The 17,232-nt window shown below is 35.6% G+C and overlaps 1 pseudogene across 1 annotated transcript; it reads right to left on the bottom strand.

The window, feature by feature from the left end:
* Positions 1-10,461: 10,461 nt before the first annotated feature.
* LOC308649484 (mitochondrial fission regulator 1-like) lies at positions 10,462-11,465 on the bottom strand (annotated as a pseudogene). The gene is made up of 2 exons: positions 11,393-11,465; positions 10,462-11,293 (listed from the first exon to the last, which is right to left on the bottom strand). The product of its transcript is annotated as a mitochondrial fission regulator 1-like (transcript).
* Positions 11,466-17,232: the final 5,767 nt, after the last annotated feature.

The following is a 17,232-nucleotide window of genomic DNA, read 5'->3' as shown; positions in this document are numbered from 1 at the left end:
TTCATAGTTTCGGGTAGAGAAAATCCTTTGGTCTGAGAGTAATTGGTGTCTAATCATTTAGTTCTTGAACATATTCTGAGTTGATTTTTGTATTTGGTGAGAGGTAGGGGTCTTTTTTCAGTCTTCTGCATGTGGATATCCAATTTTCCCTGCACCATTTATTAAAAAACTTCTCTTTCACCAGTGAACTTTCTTACCACCTTTGTCGAAGATCCACCGGCAGTAGATATATGGGTTTACCTTTAAGCTCTTGTTATGGTTTAGACATGAGTGTCCCTCAAAAGCTCGAGTGAGAAAATGCAGGAAAGTTTAGAGGTGAAATGATCAGATTATGAGAACCTTAACCTAATCAGTGCCTTGATCCTCTAGTAGGGATTAGCTGGGTGGTAACTGTTGGCAGGTAGGGTATGGCTGGAGGAGGTGGGTCATTGGGATAGTGGCATTTGGAGTTTATATATTGTTCTTGGTGAGTGGAGCTCACTTCCTCTGCTTCCAGGTGCTGTGTCCCAAGCTGATTGTTCTCTACCACACCCTTCTGCTATGATGTTCTGCCTCACTCAGGCCCAGAGCAATGGAGTTGGTCATCTCTGGACTGGATCTCTGAAGCTGTGAGCCCCCAAATAAACTTTTCCTTCACTAATTGTTCTTGTTAGGACTTTTGGGCACAGAAGAAAAAAAAAAACAGCTCTCAATTTGGTCTCACTGTTCTGTGTGTCCATTTTCATCCCAATACTATGGTTTTTAAATCACCATATCTTTGTAGTGTGTTTTTGAAATTAGGTAATATAATCCTTCCTGCTTTGTTGTTTTTGCTCTAACAGCTTTGGCTATTTGATTTTTTTTTCCCTTGTGGATCCATATGAACTTCTGGATTGTTTTTTTCTAGTTATGTGAGGAATGCCATTGCTATTTTGCCAGGGATTATATTAAATCTGTAGATCATTTTGGGTTGCTCAACTCTAGATTTATGCGAAGCTGCGAGGCTCATTCAAACTCTTCCTCATCACTGATCATCTTGCTAATTACTGGCCTTTGGGCCATGATCTTCCTGCACCAAGTCCTCAGGTTGTAAACTCCATGTGAATGAACCATCAAAAAACCTGGCAGCTTAGATTTTTGGATGACTTACTTCTCTACCCCGCTGCACTTCAACACTCATGCTCCCATAGCCAAAAGAATGCAAGAATGAGAAAAGCATTCAATTTTAACAATTGATGGAAAATATTGCAAGCCATCTGAAATTGAAGAATGTGCTTTCAGTGGTATAAATTAGCAATATCTTAGATTTTTAAAAATTTTTAAAACTGTAGCATGATTTAATATAAATAAATGAAAACACATTACTATTATCCCAGGAGCTTGGAAGGCTGAGGCATGAGGATCTCAAGTTTGATGCCAGGTGTGACAATTTTAGAAGAACCTATCAGAAAGAAAGAAAGAAAGAAAGAAAGAAAGAAAGAAAGAAAGGAAGGAAGGAAGGAAGGAAGGAAGGAAGGAAGGAAGGAAGGAAGGAAGAAAGAGGGCTGGTATGTAGTTCGGTGGTAGAGCACTTTTAGGTTGAATTCACAGTGCTACACACACACAGATAGACACACACACACACACACACACACAAGGTAGAGGAAAGGTTTTGCTGTATGAGTGTAACTGGAACCAAGGACGCTAAATAATTCAAAGTGTGGGAATATTCTGGGAGCCTATGATATTTGAGAAATTAGGGAGAAAGAATTTGTACGCTGGGGGAACATGGAAGGATCAGGATTTCTCTCTGAAATCACACACTGGGAGGCAGTCTTGGATCATGAGAGGGCCCTAACAACAAGAGTATGATCAGAGTGGACAACTGAAATTTCACATTTCTTTAATGGACAGATGCTAGTCTTGACAACATCTAGGAGGTCTCCTGAGAACAGCTGGAGTGGGAATGGACGTGAGAGCCCTACTCTGGGAGGGGATCCTCAGTCAGCATTTGGATAGGTTGAAAGGGCTCTGACTGCTGTCAGGACTTCCTTAAGACTGGTGGAGGAGAAAGAGTGTCATTGGGTGTGAGAAGTCTCTCTCCTAAGGAAACAAATTCACTAGTCTCCAATCAAATTCCTCTTAATCTTTCAAGAAGTGAATTCTTCCAAAAGACTGTTAACTTGATGTTTTTTTTTTAAACAACACTTGAAATTTTTATATAGGTTCAGTTTGGCATTTAATTATATACACTCCTGAGATGTTTTAAAACTGTTTCTTGTAATTCCATTTTTATCGTCCTTCAGACAGTACACTGCTGGATGGCAGAAAATTTTACTTTTATGCTCAAAGAATTTTAAAAATTTCTCTGGTGCTTTTTATAAAGGTAAACCCCAGGGATAATAAGCAACAGAGGCACAAAAATATGGTAATTTTTGTTGATTTTAATACAATTTTGGCATATACTATATATGTGTGTGTGTATTTGTATACACATATATGTGTATGTATGTGTGTGTGTGTGTGTGTGTGTGTATAGTTTTTAGAGTTGACTTTAATCTTCCAGGGACAATTGGTCTGAGTCTTCTGGGTCAATTTTATGGTGTCATGAAGTTTAGAGAAGTGAACTGGTTAATCTAAAGGCCTTGTTCCTAATGTACTTCTACCAATCCATGTGTTGCCTTTTCTGAAGAAAAGAATTCTATTTTCCCCCAGCCTACCAATTCTTTCTGAAGAAAAGGTAATACAATAATACCTTCAGAAAAGGTAAATACAATTCATTTATTACCTTTTCTTCCTTTCTAAGACAGTAGTACTGATGACATCACTTAATGCTGACTGTTTCTTTGCCCTCTTGCCTCTTTACTTGTCTAAACACTTTCAGTAAAACCTTTAATTTCATTTAATATGATTTAAAATTCTTTACAAATGATTGCTGATTTGCCTTCTTCTTTGAATTATAGATTGTGGGCTTGAAGCTTCATTCTCCTTTTATATTTTTGTATAAGTTCCAGGTAACTTATGGTTGGAACTTGAAACAATATTGAAGAAAATTTTCCCCCTCGTTTTTTATAAACATGAAAACTGATGCAAAGAGTAGAGACTTACCTATTTTCACATAGCATATTAATAAATTTATCTTGTGTGTCCAGTGTACATTCTAGGACATCCCCACAGTCATCCTGCACTTTGACACGTGTCATAGTTATACCTTAGCAAAGAATGGAAGGGAGACAATATAAGCATCAAGTACCTGGATGGAAGCAAAAGAAGATTGATTTGGGGAAGCAGTTCTAGAAGGGAGCCAGAAGGAACACCGGAAATGAAGGCTGAGCTGTAGTAAAAATGGCCCAGGCTACAGAGTCTGAGAGCTAGTCTCTGCGGAATGACAGAGCCTGTGAGTTTGACTGGACATTAGAGATGAAGAGCCACTGGGTTCCAAAGAAACAAGTGGGGCATGACCTCAGTAGTGCAGAACAGGGGAACTAAGGGTCTTGAAGTCACTGAAGGAAGGAATCATGGTGACAGATGGATCATGTACATGGATACTGAATTTATCAATGATGGTGGAATGTGATGATGATTAATATCCAAAGTACAGGTATGAAGAGATGAATGGATGTGAATATACTATGTATACAACCAGAGATATGAAAAATTGTGCTGTATATGTGAAATAAAAATTGTAATGCATTCCTCTGTCATATATACATAAAAAATTAAGTCAGATAATTAACAAACAATAAATAAAAAAGAATCAGGATAGAGATGGGATTAAGAGAGATGCTGGCATCCTCACTAAGAAAAGAAGAAGGGGGTCTACAGTACCGCAGATCATAGCAACAAGGATGGGTGGAAGGTGGTAAGGTCTGATTAATGGACACTTCAGACTATTTGGGGTTTTGAAATAAGAAGGATAAAGGAAGGGAAGGTATGGAGGTGAAATTGGCGAGAAAGAATTCTACATCAGCCAGAATGCCCCCAAAACATGAGGTATGGGTGACAGGCAGCCTTTGTGTGTGAAGACTTCCGAAGATAATCTCAGTAACAACCCTGAGAGGTGACATGCCTGCATTAATTCAGATGAGTGTAAAACTGCACTTAGCTCCGAGAAGCACGATTTATTGAAGATCCAGCCTTCATCGTCGATCTACTGCCTCCCACTCAGGTCTAATGGCAGTGACACAAAATTGAAGTTACTGCTTTTACTACATGAACCAAACATTCCACTTAGTCTCTCAGAGCTTTAACTTTCAAGTGTATCCAACATGAAAACTAATGTGTTTTTTTCTCATTACTTAAAATGAGGAACATTTCATTTAATTTAAAATTTTGATCCTTGGGTGTGTGTGAATAAACACACACTTGGGGGAAAAACCTCTGGCTTCATACAAATAGGACTAGAATAGGGGTTTATGATTCTTCAACTATTTCAAAATTGAGACAATACAATAGAAAAGATGGAAAACTGTTGCATAATGAAAGTCCCTCTCTCTTTCTCTCTGCAGTTGGCTTAGAGACAAGACAGGATGGAAAGAAGAATGAGGACAAAATGGATTTTACATTTTATGCAGTGGACTACTTCATTCTTCCTACCACTCAACAATACCAGATTATGAATTTTGTAAGTTTTTCATAATGTAAGTGCCTGTCATTAGATGTATTTTGTTTTTTGAATCACTAAGAACATTCATTTTTATTTGCTTAGTAGAATCTCAGTAACATGCACAAGAAATAAATCATTGAAACTTAGACTGTTTGTTGTTAGCTATAAACAGTTTCAATTGGCAATGATATCTACAGTGCTTAGTGCATACTTACCATATATTAATCTTTTCTTATGTTTAGTGAGGCAGAAATCTCAATCTTAAAATTCCTTCATATTTCATCAGAGTTTATAGTACTTGTAGGTCTTTAAAGTGTAAGAGTTGATTTATATAGCTATGAAAGATAGGATATGTTCGAATTCATTGATAATCTCAATTGGAAAATTTGAGATCCATTGCACACGAATGGCATAATGGACATTTACAACTGAAATATCTGGTGGATAATGTGATAATATTTCAGCAAAAAATACCTATTTTTGAGAATTGGGCATTTATTTAAGCAATGAGATGTTTACAAAAATGATGATATATTTCAAAGCTTGTCTTCTAACTTTGCATTTTCAAAGTTAGAGGAAAATATATATCACAGATTCATTTGAGTGTTAAACATGATTTTTATGTACAAATTCTATTGTAACTTAACATAAAAACTCTGCACAGACCCTTAGTCATCAATTTCTTCTTATTGATGGAGACAGTGACTCCTGCCTCTTTTCTTGCCTGCAGTTTACTGCACGTGTCAGTAATTCGTTTTCTCTTCTGTGTGCTCCATCCTAGAATAGAACTATTTGTGGTTCTCTTTGCTTTTTGTTCAGATGTAAATGCTTCCCATTCTGATATATTATATCAAACATTAGAGTTGTTGTGAAACATCAAGAAACAAATGAAATCCTATGTGATGGAGATTTTTAAAAATAAGAAATGTTTATTACCGTTTTATAGGGGGCAATACACAGCCATTTAAGTCTTCACCGAATATAAAATAAATGTCAATAAGCTCAAATTGCTATAAAGTGCACTTCAAGCAGGCATGAACGAGGATATGTTAAAGTCTCCGAATGGGTGACAAATGTGGTTTGCAGAATAGATTTTTCTTATTAATAAATTTTGGTCATCTTACTTATGACTCAGATTATCATGGACAAATATATAATTCTCATTTTAGAAATAAGAAGCAAAACCAGAAATTCTCATTAAAAATGAGAGCTGGTGATAATCAAAGGATATGAAATAGATCTCATTGAAGACTGTGAACATTGCCACCAAAAGATCTTCAGTGTATTTTGTGAAGTGAAGAAAAGCCAGGTGCAGAACAATGGCCTAGTATGGTTATGAAATAAGTACCTATAAATTCATAGACATTCTGAAGAAAGATACCCATGCAATGTATAACTATAATTCACCTGAAGAAGAGAAACCAGGTGTTAAGGCCCAGGGGTAAAGGACATTTTTGATTTTGAACTGAGTGCATATATTATTTAATGTGAATGTTACAGTTTGGATGTGAGGTGTCTCCCAAAAGCTCACATGTGAGACAAGGCAAGAAGGTTCAGAGGGGAAATGGTTGGTTTATAATAGTCTTAACCCAATCAGTGATTTACTAAGTGGTAATTGAAGTGGTAGGGTGTGGCTGGAGAAGGTGGGAATTGGGGCATGGCGTTGGGTAATATATTTTATATCTGGAGAGTAGAGACTATCTCTGCTTCCTGATCATGGTGTAAGCTCCCTCCCTTTGCCACACTTTCCCGCCATCATGTTCAGCCTCACCATGAGCCCCAAGGAATGGAGCTGGCCTTCTGTGGACTAAGACCTCCGAAACTGTGAGCCCTCAAATAAACTTTTTCTTCATCCCCTACAATTGTTCTGGTTGGGTTCTTTAGTCATAGCATCAAAAAGCTGACTAAAACAGTCAATATTCATAAATGTGACAAATTTAAAAAGTTCTGTGTTACTGAGCATTTTCCATGTATTTTTTTGCCCTTTATATACCTTCTTTTGAGAAATGTCTCAATGTCAATAGCGATCAGAGAACTGCAAATCAAAACCACAAAGAGATACCATCTTACCCCAGTTAGAATGGCCATCATAAAAAACAAGACAAGACAAAACAAAACACAAATGGTGGTGAGGATGTTAAAAGAAATTTTATTCACTGCTAGTAGGAAGGTATGTTAGTATGGCCATTGTAAAAAATAAAATGGCAATTCATCAAAAAATTAAAAATAGAACTACTATATGACTCAGCAATTTCACTATTGGGTATATACCCAAAGGAGTTAAAATCTTTGTGCCAAAAGGATATTTGTACTTCCATGTTTATTGCAGGACTATTCATGATAGCCAAAATGTGGAATCAACCCAGATGTTTTTTCTCAGATGAAGAATAAAGAAAATGTGGTATATTGACATAATGGAATACTAATCAGTCATAGAAGAATAAAATCCTCCTATTTCCAGAAGCATAGATGTAACTGTGAAACATTATGTTGAGTGAAACAAGGCAGACAATGAAAGACTAATACCATTTTCTCCTTTATTTAAAGCAACCAATAAGTCAACCTTGAAGAAGTACAGAACAGAATAGTGGTCACTAAAGATGGGAAAAAGGATGGGGGACAGAATATAATTAAGAAGAACTTACAGGGACTGGACAGTGTGCTGGGGGGAAGGTGAGGTTAAGAGTAAATAAAGAGGACCCAGATGCTGGGGTTCACACCTGTAATCCCAGCAACACAGGAGGCTGAGTCAGGAGGACCACAAGTTCAAAGCCAGCCTCAGCAACTTAGTGAGACCTTAAGCAACTTAACAAGACCCTGTCTCAAAATAAAAAATAATAAAAAGTAATAAAAAGGGGTGGGGATGTGGGTTAGTGGTTAATCACCTTTGGGTTAAATCCTGGGTTCAAAAAAAAAATAGAGGAGGTTGGATAGATATGTTACATGCAGGATTTATGCATGAACAGAAATATCATAGTGTCAATTTGTATAATTAGTATGTGTTAGTAATTATGATAAAAATGTTCCAAAAAAGTTCTGTTACTAACAAAACAAAACACTCCCCTCCTTGAATCTACCTAAGGTTTTTCAATAGAAGAATAATTAGATACCCCCCTCCTTGAATCTACCTAAGGTTTATCAATAGAAGAATAATTAGATAAATTATGGTGCTCCTTGCAATGGAATATACTCTGCATCTGTTTTTTTAGAAGTGAGGGAGAAGGGTATAGGTAAATTAGTAAGTCAACAAAAGCAAACAATAGCATGTGCCAGGTTTCATTTCTGTCACTTTTAAGTACCACACAAAGATCTAAGTACATAGAAAATGTACATGAAAGGAGGCATGAGTGCAGGGGAAAGACCTGTTTATCATTTTATACATTTCTGTAGTACTTACATTTTAAACATGTGTTTGTATTATAGTAAACTCTTAAAAGTAAATTAGGTTATGATTCTCTGACAAATATTCAGTGTTATAAAAAAATCTATATTTTTCTAAACTGATGTGAATCCCAATGGATGGATTATGCAAATATTACAGCAAACTCTCATAAACATTTTATAAGTAGATAGATAGACAGAAGCCGATCAATTTTAGAGACTTTCTTCTTTTCGTCACATCCAGTCTTCAGGGGTAAATTACTGGAAATGGACTGGATATGACATCATCAGCAACCGTATGATGCAGTGGAAATAACAGTGGCCTGAGGGCCTCACGGTGGCACTTCTACTTATCTTCAGCCTAAACTCAACACTGTCCTGTGTCAAAAGAAAGAAGTGGGGGCTGGTTTGTGGCTCAGCATAGAGTGCTCACTTATCATGTGTGAGGTTCTGGGTTCTATCCTCAGCACCACATAAAAATAAAAAAAAATAAAATAAAGGTATTGTGTCCATCAACAACTAAAAAAAATATGTTAAACAAAAAGAATAAATGACACTGGAAACAAATACTTTACAAGAACTGGCTTGCTCTTCTCCAGGTGTCTTTCTGTTACAGCTCAGCACTTCTCTGCTAGTTTCAAGTTTAAATGTCAAGCACAAGTAGAACTGATGGAGAAGATAATTTATAAACATAGTATATTATAAGTGCCATTTTTTCCCCAGGATTGACTGTGCTTTTATTTCTCTCTGAACAGACAGGGAAATTGTGTTTGTGAGGGAGTTTTGTGGTCATGGTAGGACCACAGTGAAGCCAGAGGAGGGATCCTTGAATAGGAATAACATCTGCTCATTCTACTCCCACTCTCTCCTCCCACAGAAACACTCGATTTGAACAATAAATGGAATTTCTTGATAACAAGGGCCATTGTGCAGAGAGTAATACAAAAAGAGACTAGAATGATCCCTCCTCTGGCTTCTGAGATGGGGATGGCAGCACTGGAGCTTGAACACATAATGTGTGTGTGTGTGTGTGTGTGTGTGTGTGTGTATGTGTTTGTGTATTGTATGTGTATATATGTATTGAGGCAGAGTTTTATTAAATTGCCCAGGATGATCTTGAACTTGCAATCCTCCTGCCTCAGCCTCTGGAGTAGGTAGGATTACAGGCATGTGCCACTGCACCCAGTACATTGGACGTTTTGGAAACATAATCATTCATCATTCTTAGGAAAGCATCCCAGGACTATTTTCACTAACAAGTGTAATATGTTAGTAAAAAATTGGGGACAAGGATGAAGTGGCAGTAGGTGTGGAAAGATTTGCTCTTGGCTTCTCCAGGAAGCAGGACTGGCTTCATGGACCTGTGATGTGCAGTTGCACGTGGTCCCCATTCTCAGAAAATTTGGTACTTTATAGACCTGTTCATGCAATATTATTTTGAGCATGAAATGAGCAGAGAGGATACACAGGCAAATGTTTGTGATCCCAGTGACATTGCTCAGGGTCCTGGGTATATACAGTGTGCAGACCAATTGGCCTTGCCACCAGGCATGAACACATGGGCCTCTGGGCAGTCCAGGGAGCCAGTGGGCTAAGCAGGTGACTGGGGAGGAATTGGAGACCAGACTGGCAGTGGGGACAGAAACAACAACAACACAAGCAGCAGCTGAATCCAGGGAAGAAAAGGGAACCAAACTGTTTGAAAACATGAGAAGACTGTCAGTTTCCCAGGAGAGTAAGTCCTGCAGCTCCTGCCCAATTATTCTCTGGTGCTCAGGCAATAGACTATGTCAGTAAATTATTACAAAGTAAAAGCGAACTCATGCATGTGGCAATAAAGCATGTCAGAGAGTTACTAGAATTGGTGAAAGAGTTCAGAGTCTCTAGTTCTAAAAACTACTGCAACACTGCAATACAAATATCCACAGTCTTACAAATAGAAATTAAACCTACACAATGTAGTTGTAGTGATAGAAAAAATTCCATCATCATATGAAACTTCAGATAAACAACTTATTAGTGAGGAAGTCAAAATATTATTATTATTAAATAATGTATAAGTAAATAAGTTATTAATGAGGAAAACAAATTATTATTATTAAATTATTTTTCTTTTTTGTCTTTCAGTAACAATTTTTGAACTGTTTTAGATCCAAATATATGTATATAAAACATTTATACAGATAAATTAGTGTTAAGAAATTTAAAAAGGCATAGTAAAATTCAAAAATGTCCTTTCTATGTTTTGAAATCTTACAAATGTTTTTGAGATTGGAAACCTCCACATCTTGGCTAGATGTGAAAAACATGTGAAAATTCAGTAGGTTATGGAAAGATCCAGAACTGACCATCTCATAAAAGCAAAAACAAAGTTATGGTGCTTCTATTATTGCTTAATCCCCAAGGTTAAAAGGGAGACCACGGAATACTAAAGTCAGGTATTTACTAAAGAGTGTTGATTTCTACTAGCCAAAGTCAGCCCTCACCCACCAGTTGAAACAGGAGTCTTTCTCAGTTCATTGTCTAGTAGGAGTTTGAAACATTTCAACTAAAACCTTTACTTTTCCTTTAGCCTTCAACATGTGTGGTCCCAACACTGCTGTCTCTGAGGTGGCCTCTGATTCAGACTTTGTAGCTCCATTTTCAAATTCACCTTGCTTCAATATCCATAAGCACACTTCTTTTTCAGAGCTTCTGCTATGTGGGCAGCAGGGCCAGTAGCACCCACTGGCTTGGGCTTTACATCTTCCTCTGACTCTTTGACTGACTGAAGTTTTACACTATCTATCTTTTTAAGGATCTCTAGCATATTTGGCACATCTGATTTCTTTGGATTATTCTTAGCCAAAATCTTTCCAGCATTGGCTTTTTGCTCTCTTCACTCTTTAATCAGATCAATATCAGATTTACTTTGCTGGAGCTCTAGTGGAGTGGTGGATGGAAGGTGGTGGTGGTGCTGGGGCTGTGATAATAGATGTGGTAGAATCCAAGTCACCTACTGCAGTGAGATTCTGTTGCTCTTGCAGGGTCACTTTTTGGTAATCCGAGGTCTGAATATAGCAAGTTCATTTTCAAGTGCATGGATCTTCTCTGCAGGGCTTCCTCATTGGTCAGGGTTGTAGTCTTCGGTGGAGGCTCTTCTGGACACAAGTTTGGTAAGGAAATATGCCTACTTGGGGGCTTCTCAAAGAAAGGAAGGTCATTTTGAAGGTGTGGCTTTGATTTTACCTCTGTCCTTAGTCTTACTGAGTACTCTACTCTCCTTCTTCTGTGGCTACCCATCCAATATCAGCAAAAGACAACATTGCCTCCTTTCCTGGATGGTTGGGACTCCATTCTGTTGCACGGCTTTAAGTTGAAATTGAACTCCAAGACACTGAATTAGAGATAAGTTAGTAACAATTTTCCTTATGATACTTCCAGATGAACTCATATGGTTTTTCAGACCAAAGCACTGATTGCATGCTTACTCCAACTTGTTGAAAACCATTCTCATCAGATGCGTAATCCAGCCAAGCATTTAGAGGGCAAAGTCATCCCAAATTTGCATTTCAGGTACTTCAGGCATACATAGCAGCACATGGTCCATTAGAGCACGCTGACTGCCTCCCCCACCCCTATTCCTCAGCAGCCAGCATATTCTCCAGCTACTCAGGTTTTCAGATTCAAATTATTTTTCTTGTAATTGAAGAATCATTGATAGAATATAGAAACAGGTATTTTGAATTATAAAAAAAATCATGAAGCCACTTTCAGTGAGTCAACAAATTATGAGAAATCTCAGGAAAAACACTAATATACCACAGAAAAGGTTTTTATTTGAAATTAAATTTAAATTCAAAATCAGAATTCTAATGAAATTTCATTAAAATACAGATGATTAAAAACTTAAAAATAATTTAAATATTGAAAATTAAAATTTTAACTTTAATTTTAAGTGACTTAATACAAATACAAAGTAGTGATAATTAAAAAGCAATTTTTAAATCTGAATTTTAATGACTAATATTTATGAAAAATTAAATCCTTTTAGGAGAATTGTGCCATGAATCTTCAGGTATAGATGACTAAAATTTATATTCAAAATTATCTACATAATTATTTTCAAAATAATTTACTAGAAATATGTCCCAATATTGTCAAAGTCTATAAAACATTTTAACCATTCCAGTAATAGTTACATCCACAGAAAGATACTTCTCAAAATTCAAAATAATAAAAAAATTAATTGAGGTGCATTTGCCAGGAGTGATTTAAATCAACTTCTGTTACACTGATTGAAAATTAACTTGCTAAAAGTATACATTTTGATGACTTATTAATAAAGTTTTAGAAAAATAAATCAGAAAAAATTCTTATGATCAATCAAGATATTCTATTAATAAAGTATTAATTAAATTAATACTATTAAATTAATACTATTAATAAAATTATTACACTTAAACATTCTTTTTATAATTTATAATTCTATGTTGTGATTCATGTATTAGTATTATACCATAATTATACTTTATAAGTAATAAAATATTGTTAAAGAGAAATGTGTTGTATTTGACCACCTTTATCAGTACTTTTTTCTTAATTTTTGAATGAGGGAAACTCACATTTTTAATTTTCCCTGGGTCATGTAAACTCTGTAACCATCCTTGATAGCAAGATTTAGCAATGAATTTCCTCTCCAGTTTTTTTCTTCTTGGATATTATTATTTAAAATTAATTGATTTTAATTTTTTATTTGTTCTAAATAGTTATACATGAAAGTAGAATGCATCATACATAAATGGAGAATAACTTCTCATTCTTCCAGTTGTACAGGATGTAGAGTTACACAGGTCATGTAATCATATATGCACATAGGGTAATTATGTCTAATTCATTCTATTATCATTCCTACCCCCATAAACCCTCCCCTCCCTTCACTCCACTCTGTCTAATCCATAGTACCTCTATTTATCCCCCCAAACCCCAGCCCTTATTGTGAATTGGCATTTGCATGTCATAGAAAACATCTGGCCTTTGGTTCTTTGGGATCGGCTTAATTTACTTAACATGATATTCTCCAGATCCCTCCATTTACCAGCAGAGCTATAATTTCATTCTTGTATTTGTGATAATTGTCATTCTTACTAGAGTGAGATGGAATATCAGTGTAATTTTGATTTTCATTTATCTAATTGCTAGACATATTGAACATTTTTTCATATATTTGTTAATCAATCACATTTTTTCTTCCGTGAAGTGTCTCTTCAGTTCCTTAGCCCATTTATTGATTGGGTTATTTGGGTTTCTTTTGTGTGTGTTAAGTTCTTTGAGTTCTTTATACATCTTGGAGATTAATGCTCTATGATTTTCTTCCATTATGTAAGCTCTCTCTTCATGTTATTGTTTCATGTTATTGCTGTGAAAAAGCTTTTCAGTTTGATTCCATCCTATTTATTGATCCTTGAATTCACATTTTGTGCTTTAGGAGTTTGTTAAGGAAGTCAGTTCCTAAGCCGGCATGGTGAGGATTTAGGCCTACCTTTCCTTCTAGTAAGTGCAAGGTCTCTGTTCTAGTGCCTAAGTCCTTGATCCACTTTGAGTTGATTTTTGTGCAGGGTGAGGTCTTTTAATTGACAAGAATTGTGTATATTTATGGTATACAGCAATATAATTTTTGAGCTGTAGGTATGTATTATTCAATGACTAATTCAAAACAATTAATATATCCATTACCACACATACTTATTATATTTATGCAGTAAGAACATTTAAAATTTATTTTCTTACCAATTTTTAATTATAGAGCATGTTGTTATTATAGTCATTGATATTATAATTATTAGGTGACTGCAGTCACCATGTTGTATCACAGATCTCCTGAACGTATTTTTCCTAACTGGAATTTTGTATACTTTAACCAATATCTGTAAATTTTCCCTACCTCCCAGACTCTGATAACCTCCATTCCACTCTCTGATTTTATAACTTCTTTTTTAGGTTCTACATGTAAGTGAGATTTTGCAGTATTTATCTTTGCTTTGCCTGGCTTATTTCATTTAACATAATGTCCTTCAGGTTTGTCCATGTTGTCACAAATGACAGGATTTCCTTTTCTTTTAAAGTTCAATATTATTCATATATCTATATTTATCTACCTATCACATTTTCTTCATACTTCTTTCTGTTTGTTGGACACTTTGATTCCACATCTAGTCTATATTACAAATGGGAGTACAGTTTAACACACTGATTTCTTTTCCTTTGCATATGTACCCACAAGTGGGATCACTGGACACATATTAGTTCTATTTTTTATTTAAAAATGTTCCCATAATAGTTGTACTCATCATCTACATTCCCACCACCAGTGTACAAGGTTTCCATTTTTTGGCACATATCTCACCAATCTTGTTTTCTTTTTCTTTCTTTCTTTTTTTTTTTTGATAATAGTCATTCTAGCAGGTGTGTGGTAGAATCCTTTGTGTCTATGAACTAAACTGACAGATGATTTGGCCCATTACAAGCAGAAACATTTCATGTTGAAGAATTTTTGTTGGTATCTAAAACTACATGATCCCTGAATGTGTCCTGTTTTACCATGAGCTGTGAGCATAGGTCCCAGCTTCTCAGAGTGGTCCATCTGTACCTGTCTGTTTTTGGAGATGGGAGGTCATCCATAGTGAGGCTGGTTCCACAGAATGGAACACAAGGTAGTGACATCTTTATGAATGAAAGATTTTTTTTTTCAGCCTTTAGTCAATTTGATACTTCCCCATCGATTACTACTTGTAAGTCAGTGTCCATTTGTCTGACTCCAACCTGAGATGGTCTTGGTCAGCTTGAAATAACAATGACAAGAGGCTCAGGTGTTTTGGTGGCCTCTGTTTTGAAGTTTGGAAGATTTATGTCTGGACAGCTGCGTGCAAAACCTTCTGCACATGGAGATCAGCATATCCCCCAAAGATATAATGAGTAAAGCTAGAAGAGTAATGAAGAAAAATGACAGGCGCCTGGAAGGGAATAAATGGGGTATGCCTCTGGTAAATAACTCCCTGAAGGACTCTTAGGAATGACTTACTGATTAATTGAATCAATCCATCATTCTTGGGGTGACAGCATCAGTTTGCCATCTTTTTCTGGGAGTTATTTAATTCCTTTGTTGTTATAGCTTAAATTCATATGAGGGTAGAAGAAGTAGTTAAAAATATAACTGTTTCATTATTAAGGTGCCACATTATTAAGGCACTCTCAAAGAAAAGCTTGACATTAATTTTAGTAACAATTTAGCCTGTGCAAGATCATCAACCTGTGGCTTGTAAAGGGATTTCTTTCCTCTATGAATTTAACTTACCAATATCACTTTTCATTATCCCCCATCAAAATTTTCTCATTGCTTCTAAATTCCATAATGTTTAAAGATTTTTTTAAATGATCTTTGTTCTCATTCTAGAGAATATAAAAATACCTGCTTTCATCCATTTTAATACAGACTCACCTTTATTTTCTGTGTTGTCACTGGCAACCATAACTCATAATACTTAATGCAGATTTCAGTTGCAAATATAATCCTTGAAAGTATTAATCTGGTTTAAATTTTTGCTGAATAAAAAGGCGTAGAATTGATGTTTCTGATATTTTTCTCCTGTCGCTATCAAAAGAACAATTGTTTTAATATTCTAATTTGTTGTAAATTACATATAAGGTCGATTATGGATTTTGTTCTTTTTTTTTTTTTTTGGTTGTGGGTGAAAGGTAGATGTAATAAAATGAAAAGAGAATTGGACAAAAATCCTAAGCAAAGATTTACATGAGATGAAAATAATTTTGGGGTTTATATTTTGCAATGTAAGAATCTTAATGCCAAGGCTTCTTGAGGATATGTCTTGAGTGTTGAAATTTTAGTAAAGATAGATAAAATGTCTGAAGGAAGAATTTTCTTGACAAACAGAGAAAGCATCCAAGATGAAACTGTTTAAATTATCCTAATATTAGTTATTTGTAAATGTACTGTAAAAGAAATTAACAGAAAATCTTCTCTGTAACTAAATAGAATTGATAAATACATAAAATCATACATCCACATGTTTACATGTGGGTAGGGATTGATGGTTTTCAAAAGAACATATAATAAACTATATTTTAATATTGAAACTATATTGAACATAACACATAATAATTCAAAAGCATTTTGTGATTTAAAAATGTCTTAAGGTCTTCCTTTTCATGGTTTGTTTCAATTTACAAAGTCCAGGGTCAATTGATAATGTCTGGGATTTGATTTATTCTTTTCTGATCAGATTGCACACAAGAATTTGCTGTGGAATGTGAGTTAATTTGCATTTTTAGAATACATGCTCACCTTGTGTAATTTCTTAATGTCTCCAGGCCTTATCTTACTGTCTGTATAATGAATAGATTTTGGATCTCAAAGGTTTGTTCTAAACATGACCTATTTTAAAAATGGGTTTATATTTCTGAAAGAAAAGGAGCTATTCATTCATGATATCACAGTGAAACTAAGTGGATTGGCTTCACTGTATCAGAGGGTCTTTCTTTCTTTCTTTTTTTTTTTTCAGTACTTACCCAATGCATACCTTAGTTCTGCCTGTTATGTATCAAGCTCATGATTTATTTAACTGAGACCTGCAGAAGAAGGAATCTTTTCTTTAAGGTAAATACATATGTATATTTATGATTGACCTATTGATTTTGTCTTTTTCTAGGCAACTGAGATGTTGTGTGCCTTTGACGGCATGGCAGTCATCCACGTCAACTTCAATGAACACCATCACAGCAGTCTTTTCACACAGGGAACAAAAGTAAGATCAGGCTTGATCATTTACAAGGCTCTTCCCATGCAACTGACAAATGAAGGATTGATAGTTGATCTTCAGCTCCTTGGTATACTGCCTCAAAGCTGTCCTTGTTTTGAACCCACTTGAGTACTTTGACTTTTAGGGGCTGCAATGTGTCTGCATGCAGCAGAGGGGGACGCCCACAGCCTCAGTGGCCCCTAAGCCTGAAGCACGTGAGCCAGTGGCTCTCTCTCCTTTTAGTGCCTATTGTGAACCTTGGCTGAGATTAAGGGCTACAAAATCAGTTGCCAGGGCTTCATCCTTTCTATTTGTCTCTCCTACCCCATAACATGGCATTACATTTGTCTTCTGTTGAGGGGAATATCAATTTTCTAATAACACAGTTGATTATGTCATTGAAGGGTTAATAAATAAGTAGTTAAAATTATTTTATTGAAAATAAAATATATTTAATTAACCCCCCCCCCAAAACTTTACCTATAATTTAAT

This window comes from Spermophilus citellus (assembly GCF_964194105.1).
Source record: "Spermophilus citellus genome assembly, chromosome: 5".
Classification (NCBI taxonomy): domain Eukaryota; kingdom Metazoa; phylum Chordata; class Mammalia; order Rodentia; family Sciuridae; genus Spermophilus; species Spermophilus citellus.
Note: the sequence above shows the minus strand (reverse complement) of the source record. Positions and strands in the feature narration are given on the sequence as shown.